Below are 24073 nucleotides of genomic sequence, written 5' to 3'. Positions count from 1 at the left end.
AATTTTTTTAATTTTATTTTTTTCTTATCAGTTACATTTTATTAATTCTGTATCCCAGCTGTATCCCTCTCCTGGTGGGAGACTCAGGGCTTCTGTTTTCAGTCTGAGGGGAGAGGACACAGACAGGGACAGGCATTCAGCAGCAGAAAGCTCCCAATGACATGAGATGGTATAAAGGAGAAAAGGTTCCATTATTCTCGCTTCCAAGTTGATCACATTGACAACTAAATCCTGAGGACTGATGTCCGCAACCATGAGAGGGTGACTCTTCAATTAAAAGACAAACTAGGTGAGAAATGGGACCATCCCAAATTAGAAAGAAAAATAACTGGACCTTGAATAAGGGCCAGCTAAAAAGAAAGAGCAAGTCAGGCAATTTAGGGGAGGACTGTCCTTGAAGCTGTAAGCGGCCTGCTACAAAACCGAGAGATGGGAGAAGAGGGGAGGACTGTCCTTGGAGCTGTGAGTTCCCCGCTACAGCTGCCAACCGCATAACTGCTATCTTTTCTGCTGACTAATCAATGTAAAGGCCTGAAATAAAAACTCTGTGCTTTGTATGCTCGGGGTCGTCTCCTGCTTTGAAGGGACGACCCCCATCGCGATCGGAATAAACTGCCTCTTGCTTTTGCATCGAACCGCGGTCTGTGAGTCACTTTGGGGGAGGGAGCGGTACGGACCCTGCACCGGGAGTGCAGGTTTTGCATAGGGAGAGCCATTGAGATGACTCAATGGTACTGGTGCTGGCAGCCAAGCCCAAGAAACCAGTTCAATCCCCAACACCTGCAAGGTGCCTGACCTCCATACATATGCTGTGCACACAGTCACCTGTACACAAATGCACACACATTGATACACATTCATTTACCCCCCTTCCCACAAATACACAAAAAAAGAAAAAAATCAAACTTGTATTAAACATGTAATTAGCTTCACATATTAGAATTTTGTAAACACTCCTGGATGCCCAGGACCATAGGGCATGCATTCTACCACTCATCCAAAGGTGTCCAAGCCTCTATCAGGCACTGGACCTTCTAAAGATGTCAGGCTCCACTTGGTTCTCATAAATACCTGGACTAGTGGGCTGGAAAATAGACCAGCAAGGACATCTAGAAGGAGAAGTCAGAGAACTGGGACCAAAGAGAGAATGGAGAAGTGAAGACTGAGGGTCTCCAGAGCTAAGAGGAACAGGAGGCATCACCTCAGCTCAAGCATCAAGCAGGAATCTGCGCACAGTATGGGGAGCCCTGCAGACACCCGAGGAGAGAGTGTCGCACAGAGAAAGCAACAGGTCCAGGACCACCAAGGGAGTGGATGGTGGTCATGTTGTGCACCCTTTCTTCATTGTGTCCCCACGTTGTGGTTTGAGGATTTAGTGCAAGACATGCATTATGAAGACAAACTGCTGTAGACCAGAATTCCTCCCCTGACTCCACCCACAGAAAAGAGGACCTGTGCCGGGTAATTCAGCCAAAGATGTTGGTCTCAGCTCAGACTTTTGGGGTTGTCATCATGAACCTGGCCCTGATTTTGAGAAGAGAGGAGGAAACCATGAGATCTTTAGTGGCCCTGGCTCCAGACCTCTGCCTAGACTAAGCTCGAAGGGAAGGACGACAGCAGAGCTGACCAGAACAGGGACTGGGGGCACTTCTGGAGCTGAAGGGAAGAACAGAGAAGACAGCCACGGAGACACCCCTACATCTCTCTGAAAACTGACAAAACTCCTGCTACCGGTGTCCATGCTGTTCCCTGTCTCTGTGTGGAAGGAGATTATTTCAGTGATGGCCTGGAGTCTTCCTAGGAGAACTAGGGCCTGAGAGGAGATGCAGGATTTCTTTCTGCTTCCTGAAAGACACAGCAGAGACACAGAGACACAGACTCTCTTTCAGGAGAGAGAGCTAAGGGGAACAGGAAGCATCACCTCTCTCTCAGGAGAGAGAGAGGCTTAGCAGGAGAAAGCTCTCAGTGAACAAGAAATGGTAAGGGGCAGGGGAGAGAAAAGTTGGATTGTTCATTAATTAAGTTAATCACCTTGGCAACTATTCTGAAGACTAATGTTCCCAGCTATGACAAGATGACTCTTGAAAAAAAAAAAAAAAAAACCAACAAAATTATGAGGTGACTCCACAGATATGGCCACTTGCTATCAATCCTGATGATCTGAGTTCAATACTCCTATCTCACATGGTGGAAGGAGAAAACTGATTAACGTAAGCTGTTCTCCGAGTTACTCACAGGTACCGTGGTATGCACCCACTCACACACACACTGAAACATGCTTGAGTACATGTGCCCCACACAACAAAGAGTAAATAAAAAATTGGGGTATGAAAATTGTAATTAGCTTGGAACCTGAGAATTTGGAAAATTAACGGATGAAAACACAGTGACCTGAAATGTGCCTCTATCCATTCATCCACTGAGCCCTTCCTAGGCATTGGGGCTTCTAAGAATATCAGACTGGTCCCTGGCCACAAAGCTCTAGAAGTAGATGGAAAGACACATTAGCAAGGGCAATGAGAATGCACCACAAAGGAACAGTGAAAAATAAGTCAGTGTGGAGACTCGGGGTCTGCTGAGGAAGAGGCCAGGGCAGTCACCCTCCTCCATGTGTTCTGGGTGTGAGCAAGGACCTGAGGGCATTGAGGGATGAATCATGCAGACAGAGTCATGAGCAGAGAGTTCCAAACAGAGGAAATGACAAGTTCAAGGGCCCTGAGGGCCTGGAGATCATGTTGTTGACCCCACCAAGCAGGATAGGCACATCCTAACCCATGCACCAAGGCTGAGTGATGGATACACCAGCTCATGACTCAGAGACCCTTCCTCCCACAAAATACAAAAGACTCATTTTTGAGGGTTTCTTTCTATTTCCTTCTAGGCTCACTGTTAGGCTACACGAAGCATCTTACCTCTTCACAACTCACAACTGAGCTGGTGCCACACATGGTTGATGAAGGGGACAAAGTTCTCCTACTGGTTCATGATCTGCCAGAGAAGCTTCAAGGCTTGGCCTGGCACAAAGGGGTACTTCCATTTGGCCATTTAAAGACAGCAAACCATGTAGACTTTGCAGTCTTCACTAAATCAAGCATCCCCAAGCATGCATATTATGGCAGAGCAACAATACACACTGACGTAGCCTGCTGCTCTGGAATGTCACCCAGAGAGACACAGGACTTCACACCCTGCGAACCATATCTGCAGACATCTGCAGACTTGAAATCAGAATGGGCCATCATGCACTTTCAAGTGAACAGGAAGTGATTCTTTGTGACTCTGGATGATGGTGGGGCTTATTCTACTCTGTGTACACAGGACGGAGAAGCCAGGACTGTGCCTACCTCCTCTCTGCACTGTGTCCTCTCTCCTGAATGTGGGCATTTGGTACAGGACACACATGGGGGAGATAAACAGGATCAGAAGCCCTGGCCTGACTCTAACCTGCATGGAGGAGGATGGAGAAAGCTTTGTGACATGGCTTGAATCTGACTATCTGCCAGAGCTGACTAGAAGCAATGCTTTATCCTGCACCCAAGTCTTACAGCACATGGAACCAACCAGTAGCTGTCATGACAACCATGGTTAGGCTAGGCCACCCGGGCATCTCCTCCTGACTCAGCATGGACAGCAGAGCGGTCACATGTGTGCACAGGCCACCAGACAACTGTGGTTGTCTTCATTTGCTTATGAGACTTCACAGGAAGGTCAGGGTCCCCAAGTGGAGGGAGAGAGTGTAGGCATAATGTTATCGTACACTGTGTAAAGACTCAAATGCTGACTTCTGTGCCACCCATTTCTGGTTGTAAGCCTTTTTCTGAGACTCTCTTGTCTAAATTTTACTCCCCAATTGTTCCCTGATATGTCAATAAAGAGGCTTGACAACTGATGACTGAGCAGGGGAGAGTATAACGGTGGACTTCCTGCCAGTCTGATATACAGATAAACATATTTTCTTTTTTTAATGAAATATTTATTTTTTATATTAATTAGAGTTTATTCACTTTGTATCTCAGCTATAGCCCCCCTCCCTTATTCCCCACCAATCCCACCCTCCCTCCCTCATCTCCTCCCATGCCCCTCTCCAAGTCCACTGATAGGAGAGGTCCTCCTCCCCTTCCATCTGATCCTAGCCTATCAGGTCTGATCAGGACTGAGAACACAGGACTTTAAATAACTAAAAGAGGATAATAGAAGAGGAAGGTTTAGATTGTGGTGGGGAATGGGAAGACCATCAAGAGGAAGTAATATGGAGAGGGATGACTGACAATAAAGATATTTAATGACTATATGAGCCAGTCCTGATGATAGGCTCGGGTCAGACAGAAGGGGAGGAGGACCACCCCTATCAGTGGACTAGGGGAGGGGCATGTGGGGAGAAGAGGGAGGGAGGGTGGGACTGAGAGGAGATGAGGGAGGTGAGTACAGCTGGGATACAAAGTGAATAAATTGTAATAAATAATATCTAAATATTAAAAAACAAAACAAACAAAAAATAAAAACTACTACACTAGAACATTTGTCATCAATCACCACCTATCACCAAAGTCCTCCTAGGCATCTGGTGGGGTGTCTAATGAGGTACCATCACATCGCAGATCTTCCGTCTCAGTGTTATCTGGACCCTTTCAAATGCAGACATCATCTCCCCAGGCCAGAGGCTCTTGGAAATCCTGGTTGATGCATTAAGTACTCTGTGGACTTGGCTTAGTTTACAAGATCAAAGGCCGAGTCTTCCATGAGTGAGGATTACTTCACCTGACAGAACTTGGGAATCAGTCGAAATCTCTTTGATGTTTCCTTAAATATCTAAATAGTGTAATACCGTTTGGTCTGAAGCCTGAAGACTTCAGGTAGGTTTTCTTGGCTTTTTTTTTTTTTTGGCTTACATGGTGGAATGTGTTAACTGCTTTCTTCCAGATGTACTCAGATCTACACGTGGCTCGAGTGTCTGTGTATACACACATACACCCAATAAAGCAGTAGTGATTTGAAAAATATGAGGTGGGGAGAGAGTCTTAACATCTTTTTAGTTGAAGACAGTGATTGGAGCTAATGGTTAAGGGCAAAATCATCAGAGAACATAAGCTTAGCCATGAATGCTGGGCTTCTAGAATCTCCTGGTAATAACTTGGGAACTAATCTCAAGACAGGTTTGTTATTCCTGGGTATGTCTAACTACAGTAGCAATTCCAAAGCAGGATGTGATGTCCACAGCATGTCTTGGAGGGGTTGGCTTGGTTTTGAGAGCTCTTCCACCACAGATCATGAAAGGATGCACAACAGAAGACAATGGGAGACTCAGAAAGACAGAGAACCTCAGAAATCTGCAGTATTCTTTCAGTAATATTTTATTATTAAATTTTCATTTAATTATTTAGTGTGTTTATTCGCATGTGTATATAAACCGTTGTTATTAAAATTTTGGCTTGTTTCTTCATAGTAGCCAGATTGTGACATGGAAATTGGGGGTTCCTTCTTGGAGCTCTTAGTTTAATAAAAGGATTTGAAGGACTTGAAGATAACAGGGCTGACTCCATTTTGTTTCTCAGACTCTTTCTGACGTTGACTGTCCTTTGAGTGCCTTTGACGTAGAGTGCCTTTGCCCCCACCTCCAGGTTCTGAGAAAGAGCACCTGGTCTTCCATCCCACAGAATGTGTTAATAGCTAACTGCAATCAGGCCTCCATCCCACAGGTTGTAAATAACACAGAATGAGTTAATAGATAACTGCAATCAGGACCAGAGGTTTCTACAGATATCTGGGCAGTTTGGCCAGGTGGCCCGGCCCAATCAGCTTAAAGGTCACCTTGCTTGCTGAGCCCTTACCCAATTTTACCTAATCCTGTTGGAATTCCCTGCTTGTGCTTTTTCCCTTTAAAAACTCTGCCCTCACATCATGAAACTGAAAAGCTTCTATAAAGCAAAGGGCACTTTCAGAATAAAATGACAGCCTACAGATTGGGAAAGGATCTTCACTAACCCTACATCTGACAGAGGGCTAATATCCAGAATATTTAACAAACTCTAAGAAGTTAAACGTCAACAAATCGAGTAATCCGATTAAAAAATGGGGAACAGAGCTAAACAGAATTCTCAATAGAGGAATATCTAATGGCAGAGAAACATTTAAAGAAATGCTCAACCTCATTAGCCATCAGGGAAATGCAAATCAAAACGACCCTGAGTTTTCACCTTACACCCATCAGAATGGCTAATATAAAAAATTCAAGTGGCAGCACATGTTGGAGAGGCTGTGGAGAAAGGGGAACCCTCCTCCACTGCTGGTGGGAGTGCAAACTTGTACCACCACTTTGGAAATCAATCTGGCGCTTTCTCAGACAATTAGGAATAGTGCTACCTCAAGATCCAGCTATACCACTCCTAGGCATATATCCAAAATATGTTCAAGCATACAAGAACATTTGCTCAGCCATGTTTGTAGCAGCTTTATTCATAATAGCCAGAAGCCGGAAACAACCCAGATGTCCCTCAACGGAGGAATGGATACAGAAATTGTGGTACATTTACACAATGGAATACTACTCGGCAATTAAAACAAGGAAATCATGAACTTTGCAGGCAAATGGTGGGCTCTAAGAAAGATCATCCTGAGTGAGGTTTCCCAGAAGCAGAAAGACACACATGGTATATACTCAGTTATAAGTGGATATTAGACATAAAATGTAGGATAATCATACTAAAATCTGTACACCTAAAGAAACTAAAAGAAGGAGGACCCTGGGAAGACGCTCAATCCTCATTCAGAAAGGCAAAAGGGTCAGACATCAGAAGAGGATGAAAACAAGGAACAAGACAGGAGCCCACCACGGAAAGCCTCTGAAAGACTCTGCCCAGCAGGGTATCAAAGCAGATGCTGAGACTCATAGCCAAACTTTGGGCAGAGAGTAGGGAATCTTATGAAAGAAGGGGAAGATAGAAAGACCTGGAGGGGAATGGAGCCTCACAAAGAGAGCAACAGAACCAAAAACTCTGGGCACAGGAGTCTTTTCTGAGACTGATACTCCAAACAAGGATCATGCATGGAGATAACCTAGAACCCCTGCCCAGATGTAGCCCATGGCAGCTCAGTGTCCAAGAGGGTTCCCAGTAATGGGAACAGGGACCGTCTCTGACATGAACTCAAGGGCAGGTTCTTTGTGCACATCCCCCCTGGGTTGGCGGGAGCAGCCTTATGAGGCCACAGAGGAAGACAATGAAGCCAGTCCTGATGAGACCTGATAGGCTAGGGTCAGATGGAAGGGGAGGACATCCCTGATCAGTGGATTGGGAAAGGGGCATAGGAGAAGAGGAAGGGAGGGTAGGGTTGGGAGGGGATGGGGAAAGGGGCTACAGCTGGGATACAAAGTGAATAAGCTGTAATTAATGAAAAAAAGAGTTAGAAATTGATTGGATACAGCTGTAAGCCTAGGACCCACCAGAATCAAAGGATCCATTCCTTTTAGAGGGGCCAAAAAACCCAAACCCCAAAAAACAAAAAAAAAAAACAAACCAACAACAACAACAACAACAACAAAACTGCCCTCCTGAGGCTCAGGCCGCTCTTTCTAAATCGCTGTATCAGGGATGATTGAAGGCCCAAGCCAGAGCTTGAATAAAGTGTTTGCATTGGACTGGTGTTCCTGGTGGTCTCTTCTGGACCTCACAAATTTGGGCATTACATTTAGGGGCTCATCTGGGATCCCCCAGGGCCCCAGGACCTCAACCTGGAGGATCTTATGCCGGCTGGTGTCTCAGTGTAATGTGTATGTTTTGTGCTTACTCAGTTCTGAAAAGCCTCTAGGTGTTGGCCTCGCTAGAGAGTCACAGTTGTGGGGTCAGGGAGACATCTCTTGCCCTGGCGTGGTTCAGGTAGAACCCACCTGTCAGTTGGAGAGATTTTCGGTGGACGTGGAATCCCATCCTCTACCCTCCTCTCTCTGCCGCTTTCAGTTTCCATGGCAGGAAAACCATGGTGGGAGCCTGCGAGTCTGAGCTTTTGGATCCACTCCTGTTTCCAGTTGTGGAACGGCTACTTTGTTCGCGTTTGTCTATTTCGTTCCTTGAGTTTGCGTGTCTTTGTATTGGACTCTGACAGACATTATGGGACATACTTCCTCTAACCCCTGACTATTCCTCTTGACCCCTCCACCTGTGCATCCTTCACCCTTCCGCGTCCCACCGCTGTCGCCCCTTCCCCTCCAGGGATGGACAGGTGGTCTGGCAGCAGGCATGGGCTGGGTGGGGATGAGAGGGCTGTTCCCGGAACACCCGAGCACAGTTTCTTCATGGCAGTGGCCGCGGCCTATCCAGTCCCAGTGTTACAGCCCTGTCCCCGGTGGCAGCGCCTGCGGAGTCCCAGGTCGGGGGAGCGGGACCTCAAATCAGACTTGGCAACCCGCTGAATCTAAGCCTATTAGGCAGGGGAGGAAAAGAAACTAACCAGGATTCCCCCAGTAACAGTGAAGAGCGCAGTGCTAAATCCCCGCTGAGCAGCGCTGTGCGCAGAGGGCTTAGGGAAATGCGGCCAGAGTCTTCCCAGAGTCAGGTTGCTTGGAAATGCAGCTCAACCCCAGGAGAGACTTCTGTGCAGCAGGCAGCTCTTAAAGGGACAACAGCAACTTCTCAGGTAAGAACGCTACAAGCCTCGATGGTTATGAGAATTGGATTCAACAGGTAGCAAGATGTCAGCCTGTTTTTGCTTCCTGTAGCTGTAATTTCAAGATGTTCCTCCCTTGGGGTTGCAGCCGGAGGAAGTGAAGTTTTGTCTGTTTTGAATATGTAAGTTTACTGCGTTGTATATGTCTTGGTTATAGATTGTTGGTTATCGGGTATGTGAAAAATCTGTAACTTCTGTAACAAAAAAGTTCCCGTGACCTTGTAACTTAGGGTCGGAGCCATTCTCAACAACAAATGGCGTGAGCCCACGGAGAAACAAGTCTCCAGCCAGGTTTGCAAAAAAGGAGGTGTGGAGCTCTGTTTACGTGAGTATTAGAGCTGCAGCTCCATGTGCTCGGGTACAAGAACTTTTCTTGCTGGCAGCCAAAGTTTCTAACAGCAAAATAATGCACTTGGTATTGATGTTAGAGACACTGATCTGTTTACACGGATAAAATTTGGCTTTCACTTCCAAAACCTGTGGTTATGTTCTATGACTTCCCTCTGGGCATTTTAATACTGCAAAAACAGGTTTTGGAGGATGTTTAAATGTTTAAAGCCATGAAACATTTTAAAGTTCATCAGGTATTTTATAATTATATCTTCATGGATTTTTGTATATATATCATTCAGGACTGTATTTTTTGAGGCATGCTGTATGTGTGATCCAGCCCTGGTTTGTAAAGGTCTATTCAAATTAACAGGCTGCTTTGAAGTGTGTTGCCTTTCTGCCAGTTCTTAAATAAATGATTTGATGCTGGTTCTTTCTGGCCTATAGATTTGATATGGCTAGAATAATCCAAGCACAGTTTTAAAATTGTTCTAACTATTCTGTTATGTAGTTGGTTCTAAAGCCTATGATTACAATGTTAAAACTGTAAGTGCTCCATAGTGCTATACCATGAGAGGCAGCCACACTATCAGTGACATCTGATGGCTAGGTTTTAAATTACTGGCCACAGCCTGTAACAACAGGTGGCTGGCTGCCATATTGCTTCAGGGATAAAGCGGGTGGACTTTTTCACCATCTTTGTTGAGGGCTGTTGGCTGTGTTCAGTTCCCTGTTTGGTGCTAAGTGAAACTTCTGTCCTTTAAGCTTTTTGCTGTTCAGTCTTAACGCAATGTGGCAGGATCAGCAAGATTTGCCAGCCCCTCTATGGACTCTATCTGATTAAAAGTTTTGCTTTGGTTTTAGTTCAGAAATATATTTAAAGTTATGCTAATGACTGCAGTTGGGTACAAGATTGAGTGTTACCTGGTCTCTTGTTTATGTTTTCAAAGTTAAGCCTAGGATGGGTAACTACAAAGTTTGCCTATGTAGATCTACTTGAAATAGGTATAGTGCTAAAACACTTGCCTAAGGAACATGCCAGAATTAGAGATTATGGCATTCTGTTTTATAGGATGCAATTTGGGGCAGATAACGTCGACAAAGATGAAGACAGACCTAGATAGAGATAGACAGAGAGTAACTCATATGTTGGCCCTCAGGCTTGTCAGAGATCTGATGAATATGGCATTTTAATATGTGTAAGCTTATTATGACAGAGAGTCCCAAAATCCTCGCAGAGCTCCCCAAGGTCTCTGAGAAGATTTGGGCATGATGACAGATGACTTCAACTCTGGATTATGGTATACTAACCACTGGATAAGACTGCCCCAACTGGCCCACCGCTAGGGCCCAGCCTAAACTAAAGTACACAAAGCTGTGGACACCTGGAGAGTCATTGTTTCACATTGCTGAAGGCAAGGTGAGATCAGTCTCTCATGTTCTTTTTCCACAGAAATAGTCTCTCACCTTCTGTGCCTGATGGCCAGATTGCCTCTGCTCATGATGCCATGAGACCATAGGAGCCAGGGACAACTGCCTAGGTGGTGGACTGGATAGTCATCTCTGTCATTTTGATTGGTACATAGATTGGTACATATATTTAGCTTATAATTTATCCTTCTCAGGTCTCTGATCACATTGATGGCTAAGCTAAGCTAATGGTAGCTTTTCAGCTAAAGAGCAGACAGTTAGATCCACTGTTAGTTCGTTGGTCAACTCATTAGCTAGTAAGAACTACTAGATACTAGATCTTTTATTGAGAAAGGCAAAGAGGTTTGTCTTGCTCACAGGCTTCATGTTAATTGCCTGTGTCTTATGGTGAATAATTGGATAGAAAGATGTAAAGTTTATGTAAGGTCTGAGGATATGAAAGTTTAAGCTTTGAAGATCTAAAAAAAGTTGCGAGTCTAGGAAACTGTTTCAATGTTGGTAAATGCAAGAAAGATTGGAGGATCTAAGTAGGTATTTTAAGGTATATGAATGTAAGTTGTAATGTATAAGAAAATAATTTAAGGCATATTAAAAATGGAAAATATTTCAGATTACTCCCCCTCTATGCTATTGGTATGCTTATGTTGTTATAAGATTTCAGAAGTTCAGAGTTACAACATTGATCAATAGAATTCTGATAAGCTGATGGAGCGCTGACTGCTTATTATCCATCACAAGTTCAAGATTTTAACTTCCCTTTGGTTGTCTTCTGGAGATAGACTTAAAGGTGCTTCTGATCATGCTAAAAATATCTGTCTAATGTGTTTATCTCTGACTCAAAAGCCATAGCTTTTACTAGTTCTTAATGGCATGAGTCTACTCCTGCTGTCTTGTAGACAACTGTTTACTGCTTTTTTTAAAGTATAGATCTTAATATAATAGTGATACTAATATACTTCCTTTTGTAAATTAAAATTCATATGAGTTTCAGGAAATCAAAAAGTCATGAGACCTGGATCTGGCACAGCTAAAACGGACCCCAGATGAGTTTTTCCCTTGGTCTTGGGATTTCTCACTTTCCCCATTTACTAGATTGTTGTATTAGGCCATAAATATTTACTATTGATATATCTTTTAGTAAAGCTGTGGTTAATCCTAAACAGATGTATAACCAAATCACTACACAGAGACTAGGATTTATTTAATTAACCTAGAGCACAATGCTGGGCAATAGTTACTCCATTCTAAACTCTTAGCCCACATAGTTCCTACCATTCAGATTCACCCATTTTACTTGCTTTTAGTGATATCTTAGCTCCGGTTCATTTTTCCTCATTGTTCCAAGACCTCTCTTCCAGCTTCTGCTCTCTCTGCTTCTCCCTCTCGATTCTCCTCCTCCTCTGCCTCCCACTCCTTCCTGTTCTCTTTCTTCCTCTCTTCCCACTCTGAACCAGGATGTCCCACCCTATCCTCTCCATTGTTCAACATTGTACCTGGTTGATTTAATTGACATTTTAGAGACCGAATGGTGGCATGTTTATGCAAACTTGAGACAGGTGATGCTTAGAATAAGTGTCACAATGCAATGTCTGGATTAAAACCAGATAGTTGGGGAGAGAAATCAGCATTTGAGTGAACAAGGGTAAGGTGTATACATTTCCAAAGAGCATTGTACCAATACTAGATAAATTTTAACTTCTGCTTCTAGTCTGAATTTGTTTTATCAGATTTTCACCTGGCTGACAGACTGCCTTCAGGGATCAGCTATGCACTGCAAGCTGAAATCTGGACTTGCCGAAAGCTGAAGTAATCCAGTCCAGTGGATGTGATGGCTCCTCGTCTCTTCAACAGGATTGCTAATTAGATAGTGCCTGGTTGCCTACCTTTTAACTAACCTTTCAGCCTTCTTGAGTCCCCAATATCTCTGCCCCAATATCAGCCTGAAGAAATTATAGAAGAGAGATTCATCGGCCTTTATCCTACCTAGAAGGCTGAAATTCCAAGTCAAAAGGGACTTCCTGACATTAGCTATTATCTTGGGGACCTGCTTAGCTGGAGCAGGAACTCGTATTGCAACACTGGCTTTACAAAGCTGGAATTATAACAGATGAAAGGCAGATATCGATAAAAATATTCACTGCCTTGAGAACTCAATACTCAGCTATCACATTTCTAAGGAGCCTAAGATTGGCCTCCATAGTCAGTAGAAAAGGGGGGAAATAAAGGGACTCAAGATAACAGGGCTAACTCCATTCTGTTTCTCAGACTCTATCTTAAGTTGACTGTCTAAGCTTTGAGTGACTTGGCCCCCACCGTCGGGTTCCAAGAAAAACCACCTGGCCCTCTGCCCCACAGGTTGTCCTAGATACTACAGAAATGTGTTAATAGATAACTGCAATCAGGCCTCCACCCCACAGGCTGTCGGTTGTCTTAAGTACTACAGAATGTGTTGATAACTGCAATCAGGACCAGAGGTTTCTACAGATATCCTACTGTTTGGCCAGGTGGCCAGGCCCAATCAGTTTAAAGGTCACCTTGCTTGCTGAGCCCTTCCCCAATTTTACCTAATCCTGTTGGAATTCCCCATTTGCAGTTTTTCCCTCTAAAAACTCTGCCCTCCCTTGGCTCCAGGATGCTCTTTATGAACTGCTGTAGCAGGGATGGTTGACAGCCCAAGCCTGAGCCCGAATAAAGACCCTTGTGTGTTTGCATCAGACTTGTGTTCCTGATGGTCTCTTTGGGGGTCTTGTGATCTGGGCATCATAGATTTAAGAATGCATCAAATGGAAGCTAAAAGATGATTTTCTTATAGTTTAAGAGAGAAATACCCCAGACAAGCAAACTGTAAAGATGAGCAGCTTCTCAAAAGAGGAGAATATGTAAGCCCAGAGAATGAGCCCTGGACTTGAGTTAAGCTGATACAATTTAGGCACTCAGTGGCAGACAACCCCATGGTGGAGAGTGGGGCTTAAAGAATGCTAAGCATGTTTAGAGCAGAGATGGAAATAAAAGTAATTTGGAGCATCATGACTATGCTCTGCAAATCTTATGCTGGAGGAAGGAAATTGTAAACATACAGTTTTCCATCAAATTGATAGCTTTTCTGAACCTCTCTTTAGCATGGTTCAAGTTTAACCTGCATTTCTAGGAGAGGCCCTTCCTTTTTGAGGCACAACCCACTTAAAAGTTGAGCTTCTTATCAGGCCAGAGATTCTACTTCCTTGGATAGAAGAAAATTTCTTTTAATGAACTTGAATGTCCCTCAAAATCTAACCAACTGAAGACGCAATCCTAAAGTCGTTCAGAAACCACACCAGGGTTAGAGAGGACAATCACTTCTGGTATCTCCACCCTCTGGAGATAATTCTGCAGAGAGGCCAAAGAACATTTCCGGCTTTCAGCCAATCAGTGAAATGCTTACTTTTCTTTGGTGACTTTGTAACCTAAAGTACATAGCCAATAGGTGCTCCTTGTTTTCATCTGTGCCCACTCTGAAGAGGTAACCCCAACTTCAATATGTTATTGGGGAGATGGTTTGCCCAGCTTCTTGTAACTTACCTGGCTTCTTAGGTTTGACACTGGGTGTGACAGTAGAGGAACTCTTCCAGATAGGCATGCCTGATAAATCTGTGTATACCAGGCAGGATCCTATCTCAAGTAGATCTGCCTCCCTCTGCCTCCTGAGTGTTGGGGTGCAGTGGTTCTCAATCAGATCAATATAGTTATGAAGTAAAAATGGAATGAGTTTTTGTTGGGGGTCACAACTACATGAGAGTTGCAGTTTTAGGAAGGGTTTGGCGCCACCACATCCACGTCTTCCGTGGCTGTTTTAAATACAGTGTCATTCTTTCCAACACAGTAAATAGCTAATAAAACCCAATGCTCACTTAAGCTGAAATGTTCAGATATACAGCGTGGTCTTCACGTGGGTCCCCTGACAACTGGAGCAGGGGCTGTCTCTGACTGCTGCTTGCCTTTGGATCCTTTCCCCCTATCTGGGCTGCCTGGTCTAGCAGCAACAGGAGAAGATGCACCTAGTCTTACTGCAACTTAATAAGCCAACTAACTTAATAAGGCTTAGTTGATAGCCATGGGAGGGCTCCCCTTCTCTGAGGAGAAAGGGAGAAAGGGAGGAGGCTAGAGGGAGAGGCTGGGAGGAAACCTAACGAACTGCTAATAAACGGCTCATAAAGGGTTTGGTACAATTAGCCATGGGGAAATAGAAGGGGTAATACAAACGAAAACTATTAGAGGATTCATTTTACTCCAATCAGAATGGCTGTCAGCAGATCTCAAAGGATGGCGGATGCAGGCAAGGCTGTGGGGAAATAGCAATGTTTAATCACGGGTGCTGGGGGTAAGCAGTGATATACACAGCATGAAAATTATGGCGGAGATTCCCCCAAAATCTCAAAATAGAATTATCATACGAATGAGCTATATTATTTCTTCACAGGTACCCAACAGACTCTACAACCTACTGCAGAGACACTTCCTGATCCTGTTCTATTCACAATAACCAGAAAATGAAATCAGCCTAGATGTCCATGAACTGACGAATGGATAATAAAAATGTGAACCATATATACAGTGGGGTTTTATTCTGCTGTAGCGGAAAGTGAAATTTGGAAGTAGATGTGCGGAACCAAAAGTCACATTGAGTGAGGCGAGGTACACAGGCACAGAAAACAGATGCAGCTCGCTCACTCACAAGTGCACCTCGCTTTGGATCTTTTCTGTGCTTCATAAGGAGCACTTGTGGAAGGCAGGAAGGAAAAAGAAAGCCTTTGGGAAAGGCTTGCTTTATGAGGGAGGAGAGTGACATGTAGGTAACCTGAAAGTAGAAACGGGAATAGTGGGTGGAAAACATTAAAAACGGAGGGATAGTAGAGGAGGAGAGGTAACCAAAGTGAATGTACTGAGATAAAGATATGAGGCCTAGGAATGCCGCTGCGTACTATTATTCTCAGCACTTGAGTGGCAGAAGCCAGTGGATCTCTGCGAGTTTGAGGACAGCCAGGGCTATATAGTAAAACATACCAACCAATGGAAAAACAAAAGAACAGAGAAGCTATATGGAAACAAAATTCTATAACCAAACTCGAATTAGACTATTGAAAGAAAGTGTTGGAAGGGAGATACTCCCATAGCTGGAAACAGCTGCTCTTAGAGTCATAGTTTATTAAACCAAAACTCCAGGGGCAGGAGTGAGGTATCTCCTATTAAGCTGTCCTCACCAAAGCCTCAGAGGCCCCCCAAATAATAGAGGCTGTTTCAGTTCATCTTGTTTGCCCGCCAGAGAGAGAGGATAAGAACCTATTGATGAAGAGACCACACAGTGCAGGTGCGTGGTTCGGAGAAACCAATTTGCTTGTGAGCCAGAAAACTCCCTGTCAACTAGCTTTCGTAGTCCTGGAAGGTGCTACGCACGTGCAGTCACGGAGCTGTAAGACCTGGCAACTGCAAGGGCAACTTCCAAGCAAAGTGGGCACACTTGAGCAGTTGTGGCCCCTGTCTCATGCAAATGAACACCTAGTTTCTTTCAGATTTGAGATCTATTGCACAGAATGGGATTCATTTTTGGTATCATAAACCTTATCAAAACACATGACAAATAACAGCTTAGACCTTACAGGGAAAAGAAATACTGTTGTTTAGCTAAATTGACACAGTGTCACAGTGCTGTCTAAATATTTATCTTTACTCCCATAGACCAACCTCACCATCTACTTAAAGGGTCAGGGAGGATTTTGGAAGATAAGTTAGAAACAATGTATGTAAGAGTAAGGGTAAGGGGCAGGGCTAAAAAAAAAAAAAAAAAAAAAAAAAAAAAAATCCCATCTCCTGAGCAGGATATAACCGTGCAACCAGAAGCTCGCAGCATTTGTGAAAGTGTGAAAGGTTGGAACTGCACAAGAATCTATGGGCAGGAGGCATGGATGGAGGGAGAGCTTGGGCCCCACCCCTCACTGAGGCATGGATGGAGGGAGAGCTCAGGGCCACCCCTCACTGAGTCAGGGATGGAGGGAGAGCTCAGGGCCCCACCCCTCATTGAGGCATGGATGGAGGGAGAGCTCAGGGGGCCCACCCCTCACTGAGTCAGGGATGGAGGGAGAGCTCAGGGCCCCACCCCTCATTGAGGCATGGATGGAGGGAGAGCTCAGGGGGCCCACCCCTCACTGAGTCAGGGATGGAGGGAGAGCTCAGGGCCCCACCCCTCACTGCTCAACTATCAGTGCGTGACAGAATCGGGGAGAGGATGAGTTACTGCCTTCAGTGGTGTACCCACAGATGACTCCCCTCAGCAGAGTTCCAACCCAATGATCACACAGGTGGCTCTTGGGGAAGAAATGGATCACACAAAACATCATCAAATCATGATTCTGAGAAAAGAACTGGAAGAATGAAGCTGTTGGAGGAGGCTGTTAATAGAAATGGGAGAGAGATAAAGGACAATGAGGGGAGGGAGTAATAAGAGTATATTTTATACATGTCTGAAGCTGCCAAAGAACAAAATTAATACATTTAATTAAAATAAAATTAACGAACCGCAAACAATAATGCTTTTAGATCATAAATATTCTAGAGTAATTATCCTTCATAATTGGGTTTGCTTATAAGAATACTACTGTCGGGCTGGAGAGATGGCTCAGAGGTTACTCTGCCTGTTCTTTCAAAGGTCCTGAGTTCAATTCCCAGCAACCACATGGAGGCTCACAACCATCTGTAATAAGATCTGGATTGCCCTCTTCTGGATTGCAAGTGTACATGAAGGCAGAATACTGTATACATAATAAATCAATCTTAAAAAATGCTATTGTTTTTATGATGCATTATCCTCAGATTTAGATCCAAACGTATTGAAAAAGGAATATTTTTATATATTTTATATCCTTTTATATAAAAGGATAATTTTATCAACAAAAATCAGACAGACATGCATACATTTCCCTGTGGTTAGACTTCCATATCACTCCTCACATTACAATAATACAAAATAACAGGCAATTTTATATGTTGGTTATAAAATAATGTAACTGAATTAAGTAACATGAAAGTAAACTCAGATTTTGAGAAATACTTTTTCTATTACTGTTAAAATAATGTAACTGAATTAAGTAACATGAAAGTAAACTCAGATTTTGAGAAATACTTTTTCTATTACTGTGACATAATTCAAAATATTTATAAAAGAAGTCCTCAGTTCTCTTAGCACACAGTTCACCCTCCACAGCACTGAACATTCTATTCCATGTGGGAAAAACCACGTTGGCTACAGAATTTTATTTAAGGTGATTCTCTGTGTATTTTTATGTGGCTAAGACAGGTCCAAGAGATGATTCTCAAGTTATCTCCAGCCACTCACAGCCACGAGTAAAACCATAAACGCTATAAAGACCAAATCTCCGCCCTGAGAAACTACATCCACAGTCAATTCTTGAGTGCCTGTATTTAGTCTACATATTCACGTATTCTGCGCTCAACCTGGAGAAATCAGGTCTATGTTCAGCTCTCATTCTACTTCCCCAAACATGGGTGTCTGAGTAAATCGATTTTCTTTTCCTGTTTGCAAGCTAGTCTGCCTTTCAGACAGGGCCATCGCACTCAGAGAGAGAGCAGGCTTGGTAATCAATATGTATACCAGGCAGCCCTGAAACTCAGAGAGATCCACCTGCTTCTGCTTCTTGAATACCAGGACTGATTTAAACTCATGGCCGCACACCTGACCCACTGACATAGCTTTCAGCCCAGAAGTAAAAGGAAGCGTTCTCTGAGACAGAATGCAAACATCAGTATATTCCAGTAAAATCCCAAAGACTCTGATGAAGCAGAATTTCTAATTTTTTTTAATTTCTAATTTTTAATATTGGATCCAGAAGTCCTCGGCAAGTGCAGAGGGATGAGTGAGTTCTATGAAAAGGACCACAGTTAACAAGAATCTCAGCTGCCTAGTCACAGCAAGATGGAGCTGCTTTCCGGGTGAAGTCTTCCACCTGAATTCAGATTCTGCAGAAACATAGCTCTGGCTTCGTCACTCAAGGAAGACCCTCATGTCTGTCTATTTTCCTGAGACAGAAATCACCTTCCACACATTATCTGTGGAGTTCTGTGTAGGCAGTTGGCCCAGCCCAGGACCTGATATCCCACAGGAAGACCATCATGATGTCACCTACCAGCGGCAGCACCTTCATGGTTAGGGTTTGGGTTGCCTCTGATGAGGAACAGGTTTTACACCCACGGCAAATCACCACAAACAACTTCTGGCTGTTAGTAATGAGTCCTTAGTAGCACGTTTATATATCACATCCAGGAATCATTCTAAATCTGAGAAGGTTTTGCAAGTAGCTGAAAATGGATCTATCACGTGACCCAGCTACACCACGCTTGGGCATAGGCCCACAGGACTCCAGGGCCAACTACAGGGACAGGTTCCATCCATGCTCATTCCTGCCCTGTTCATGATAGCTAGGGAGGGGAATCAGCCTCCATGTCCATCACCTGATGAGGGGATAATGGAAATGTGGCGCATTTACACAAAGCCTAAACATTCCTTAACAAAGGACTTCTTTCACGTGTGCTTTAATGCAGTGTCCTCCCCGCACAGAAGAGCCTGTCAGATCCCCTGGGACTGGAGTTGGAGATGGTTGTGAGCCACTGTAAGTGTGCTGGGAATCGAACCTGGGTCTGTGCAAGAGCTTCAGGTGCTTTTAACCACTGAGCCTCCTCTCCAGCCCCCAAAGACAGTGTAGACCAGTGGTTCTCAACATTCCTAACGCTGTGACCCTTTAATAGGGTTCATCATGTTGCGGTGACATCCAACTATAAAATTATTTCACTGCTACTTCATCACTGTTACGAATCGTACTGTACATGTCTGATATGAAGGATATGTGATATGCGTCGTCTCTGGGTCACAAGCCACAGGCTGAAAACCATTGGTTTAAAGAAAGCTAGGCAGGCAATATATGTGTTGATGTAACTGGTACCAGTAAGTTAACCAAAACCAAACTAGTATGTGACAGTGTGAAGGTTTATGAGACATGAGCGGGCTCAAAACTTAAATACCAGTAACCGTATTAATTTGTGGGAGAAAATGGATTAAATTTCAGGATTGAGAAGGTCACCATAAAGGATAAGATTAATCCACTATATTACATTAAGTTTAAAAAAACTCCCTATCCTCTAAATACCGTTGACAATACATATAAAACCCCAAATCTTGGAAAGATTTGAGACTCTATATAACAGGCAAATAATTTGTGCTAATAAATATACCACAGATATATAGCCAAGATCATATGTTTATTAAATATATTTAGAAATTATATATAATCATTTTATATTTAAATAAATTTAATTTAAACATACTCAATTTAAATATACCTAAATTTATTTATTTCAATATATCAAATAATATATTATGTATATTTATTTGTGTTGTACATTCACTTTATGTGTATTTCTTTATATACTGATGAATACATCATATGTATAATCAAATTAAATCTTTTTGTATAAAAGAGTGAAACATATTCCAACTTTTCCCTATCATTATAGCCACCATCATCCTTTCCGTCCCTGTCATCCTTATCTTCTTCATTGCCATCCTTATCATCAACACCATCACAGTTACTAAAATATCTATTTCCCACAGGAGGAAGTTTGGATATTGCATGAGACCACAGAGATCACCAAGAACAAACTACCTTTAATCTCCTTCGGCATCCCATAGCACCTATCAAACACTTCAACTAATTCATTAGCTAACTATTTACGTATCTGCTACTGTGTGGGTGCGTGTACGTATGTAATATCACACATGTGTAGGTCAGAGGAAACTTGGGGCTTGGTTCCCTCCGTCAGCCTGTTAGGACAGTGCTGGGGCTTGAACTCAGGCTGTCAGTTTTCCACAGCAAACGCTTTGCCCACCGAATCATCTCACCAGCCCCTAAGATACTTAAAATAAACGTGAGAGAAAGAAAATAAGGGGCCGGTGAGGCGCCTCAACAGGCGACGGTGCTTGAGAGCCTGAGTCAGTCCCTGGGACCCGCGTGGTGAAAGGCGAGAGCCAAGCCCTCCAAGCTGTCCTCCGCCTCCGCATGCGCACTGTGGCGCGCGCAAATAAGCAGACATAATACCACACTTTGCTGTTATTGTTTTCTCTGTGTGTAGCCCTGGCTGTCCTGGACTCACTTTGTAGACCAGGCTAGCCTCGAACCCACAGAGATCCTTTTGCCTGAATGCTGGGCTTAAAGACATGCACCACCACTCCTGGCTTTAATGCCATACATTAAAAAGGCATCAAGGTACATTTTTTTGGTGATGTGTTATCTGTGGAACAGCTCAGAATCATTTAGAAATCCACTGTGAGGAAATCAGGGCAGAATTTCAAGAGAGGAGTAGCTGGTTTGGTGGTGAAGGAGAACTTAGAGAGAAAGGGCTCAGGAATTTCTAAGCTTATTTCGCTAGGTGAAACGGAGTCGCACCTGTCCATTGAACCAACACCGGACCTTCTAATCCCCCGCAGGGTTTGCTGTGGGGCGGCGGTTCTCAACCTGTGGGCTGAAACCTATTTGGAGGTTGAACCACCCTTTCACAGGGGTTGCCCAAGACCGTCAGAAAACGCAGATATTGATATTATGATTCATAAGAGCAGCAAAATTACAGTTATGACGTAGCAAGAAAAATAATTTTATGGTTGAAGGTCACCACAACATGAGGATCTGCATTCAAGGGCTGCAGCTTTAGGGAGGCTGAGAACCGCTGCTGCAGGGCGACAGGGAAATGGTTAGAATTTGTGTCGACTGGGCAGCTGTCTTCTCAACTCTAGCCCCTCTGATGGCTTCAAGGACTGTGAAAACCAGGGACAGTGTTATCACTGCTAACGAGGGACAATCAGAGAGTGTGGTGCCAGGTGGGAGGACCTGTTTCGCATCATCAACTGGTGCTAGAGATGCATGAGGAACTCAGGGTGCTAACAGACACCCAAAGGTGACAGCTTCCTGCCTCTGTGAATGTGCTGGCCATTCAAGAACCGCCACTCATTTCTTCACCTACAATTCTAAGATCCTTCTGTGAAAGTTCAGATCTACAAAGTGCTCTTTCTTGGGAAACACACACACACACTAAAGGAAGTCAGGTTATATGCAGAATGAAGCCCATGGCCAGTCTCCATCATCCGGAGCAAAAGGCTGTTTGGAGAGGTCCTGGGATTATACTAATGTCTCTCTGTGTTATATCACAATAATGATAATTGCAAAAGTAGAATCATGGGAGTTTCCAGCAGGCAGCCCAATGGTGATCATTTACACCTGGGGCCTAAGAGCACAGGTGAAATAATTTTACAAAGCCTGCAGCCAATGATAGAGCCATAGCAGCCAATGAGAGAAGTGAGCCTATAGCCAATCAAAATGCTAGCATGGCTTCTTATTCTTAGTTTTTCACAGTGGTCCTTTGATAAGTACCAGCCCATTGGCCCCGGGTCCGGTGTGGGTAAGAAACTCATTTCCTCTAGCGAAATGTCTTTTTCTCTCTGTTTTCTCCATTCTATGCATTGCAGATGATCTACAGAACCATGAAGCTCCTTTGGCCTTCATTCAATATTGACTGATTTTATATAAGTCCATACAACTAACTTCACCATCACTGTATCATTTCTCGATGCTTCTTTTATTTATTTAGAGGCATGGCCAGAGTGGAGGCTCCAGGAATCCTATCTTTCCTTCTGCTGTTGCAAGGGAGAATTCTAATGAAAGGCATGCCAATTTATAGAGATTGCTCACCCAGCGTTTCTCCCCTTTAAATGTCTTTGTTTTCCTTGGCTCGTGAGGTGGCTCAGCTAGTAAAGGTGCTTGCTACCAAGCCTTCTGAGATCCATCTGTGGGACCTGCTTGATGGAGAAGGAGCCGAGATGCCCACAAATTGTTCTCTGGCTTTCTGTATGTGTGCTGTAGCACATGCGTTCCTCCACCCCTAAATTAAAATGGAATAGACTGGGCATGGTGACACACACCTTTAGTCTCAGTATTCGAGAGCCAGAGTAAGGCAGATCTTTGCGTTTGAGGCCAGCCTGGTCTACCTAGGGAGTTTCAGACCAGTTAGGGTTATACTGTGAGACCCTGTCTGAAATGCAAGAAAAAAAAAATCATACTTTCTGTGTTTTCCAACTCTAAATTGGGTAAAAGAAAAGAATTTTTCCAAAAGGAGTCAAGGTTTTGTTTTGCTTTTTTAAAAATAGCTTAATGTAGCTTAGTTGGTGCTTGGGCATGCACAGTCTGAGGGTCTTCCTCAGCTTTGTAGCTCATTGGTGAAGGGACTTGGGCCAGTGCTAGTGGTAGGCGTGGCTCTGGCAGGCCTTGCCCTTCTTTCCTATTCCTTCTGTTGCTAAAAACCCTTAGGTCACATTCCTCAGGAATGTAGATTACAGCCTAAAAATGTAAGCTAAGGTCTATTCCCTTATTTGGCCATGACCTCCTCCTCAGGTTGACTACTAAGATCTAGATGTTAAAGTACTAGCAATCAAAAGTCCCCTTTGGCTCACCTAATTAACATGCCCAATTTTAATTAAACACCTCATCCTAACCCGGGATTTCCCCTTGTATCTGTATAAAGTACCTTTTGCCTATGGGGCCCGCCTGTCTGCCCTCTACCCAGAAGCAGTCCTTTGTCTCCACCTCCCAACCCCCAAACACCCCTTACCTTTCTCCCTTGCCCTGTGTCTCCCCCTTTTTCCCTTCACCCTTGTCCTCTGTCTCCTGTGTTCTTCTCTTATTCTCTGCCCTCTGCCTTGCTGGGGAAAATAAATCTCCTTTATGCTGAGAATTTGGTCTGAAAACTTGGTGTTGGGAGTCTTGAGCCCATACCTTTTCTCCCCCCTCCCCCCTCCCCCCCCCCCCCCCCCCCCGCAATGTTGGTTCACACCTGTGATCCCAGCACTTGGGAGGTAGATACTGGAGGACCGAATGTAGTGACATTTTTGAGAATTCTACAGCTTCGGTTTCTTTAAAAACACAAATATTATTATAAGAACGTGCTTCTGCTTTAATCCCGGGTGTAGGATGTGGGGCTGCTGCTGCCTGTCAGAAGCAGCTGACTAGGATTGCCGGGTGCTCTAGCGGAAGCATGGTTTTGCCAGCTGCGGATGGTTACTGCAGTTGTGTGATTGGAATTCCAGAAACTTGGCAGAGGGAACATAACTACGAGGGGCCCAAGGGGCAGCGGGTGGTTGATGGTCCTTTAGAGAGGCTGGTTGCAGTTTGTTAGTAGCCATGGTCAAAGAAGAAACGAAATTACATTCAGGGATCTTTTTTCCTCTGTCCTTGTTTCTCTCTTATCTAGTGTTAGGGGGTGAAACTGGGGATGGGGGATAAAGGTGGGGGATATAGAGGAACCCACAATGTAGCAAAGCTACAGTCAGTAATTTAGCACTGTGGTGAGATCCATGATGAATCTGAGGCCTGCCTGGGTTGTATGAAACGAGGTCTTAAAAATATTAATTGAAGACATAGAAATTTGGAAGCTGTGGATACTGGAGAATCGAGGGTGAGTGGAGCGACCATTGAAACTCGAAGATCTGTTTCTCAGACTGGGTGGGTGTGCCCGTTCTGACTGTGAGATGCTCAGAACCTGGCCAGAGAGATGAAAGCAAAGCAGT

At 44.1% G+C, this 24073-nt stretch overlaps 1 long non-coding RNA gene across 1 annotated transcript; it reads left to right on the top strand.

Annotated features, from left to right (window-relative positions):
- Positions 1 to 8313: 8313 nt before the first annotated feature.
- Positions 8314 to 15003, top strand: LOC132648130 (uncharacterized). Its single transcript, XR_009586519.1, has 4 exons — positions 8314 to 8628; positions 8711 to 8780; positions 8889 to 8983; positions 10238 to 15003. It is a non-coding gene; the product is annotated as an uncharacterized LOC132648130 (long non-coding RNA).
- Positions 15004 to 24073: the final 9070 nt, after the last annotated feature.

Source organism: Meriones unguiculatus, chromosome 1, assembly GCF_030254825.1.
Source record: "Meriones unguiculatus strain TT.TT164.6M chromosome 1, Bangor_MerUng_6.1, whole genome shotgun sequence".
Taxonomy (NCBI): Eukaryota; Metazoa; Chordata; class Mammalia; order Rodentia; family Muridae; genus Meriones; species Meriones unguiculatus.
The sequence above is the reverse complement of the archived record's forward strand: the minus strand, read 5'-3'. Positions and strand labels throughout refer to the sequence as shown.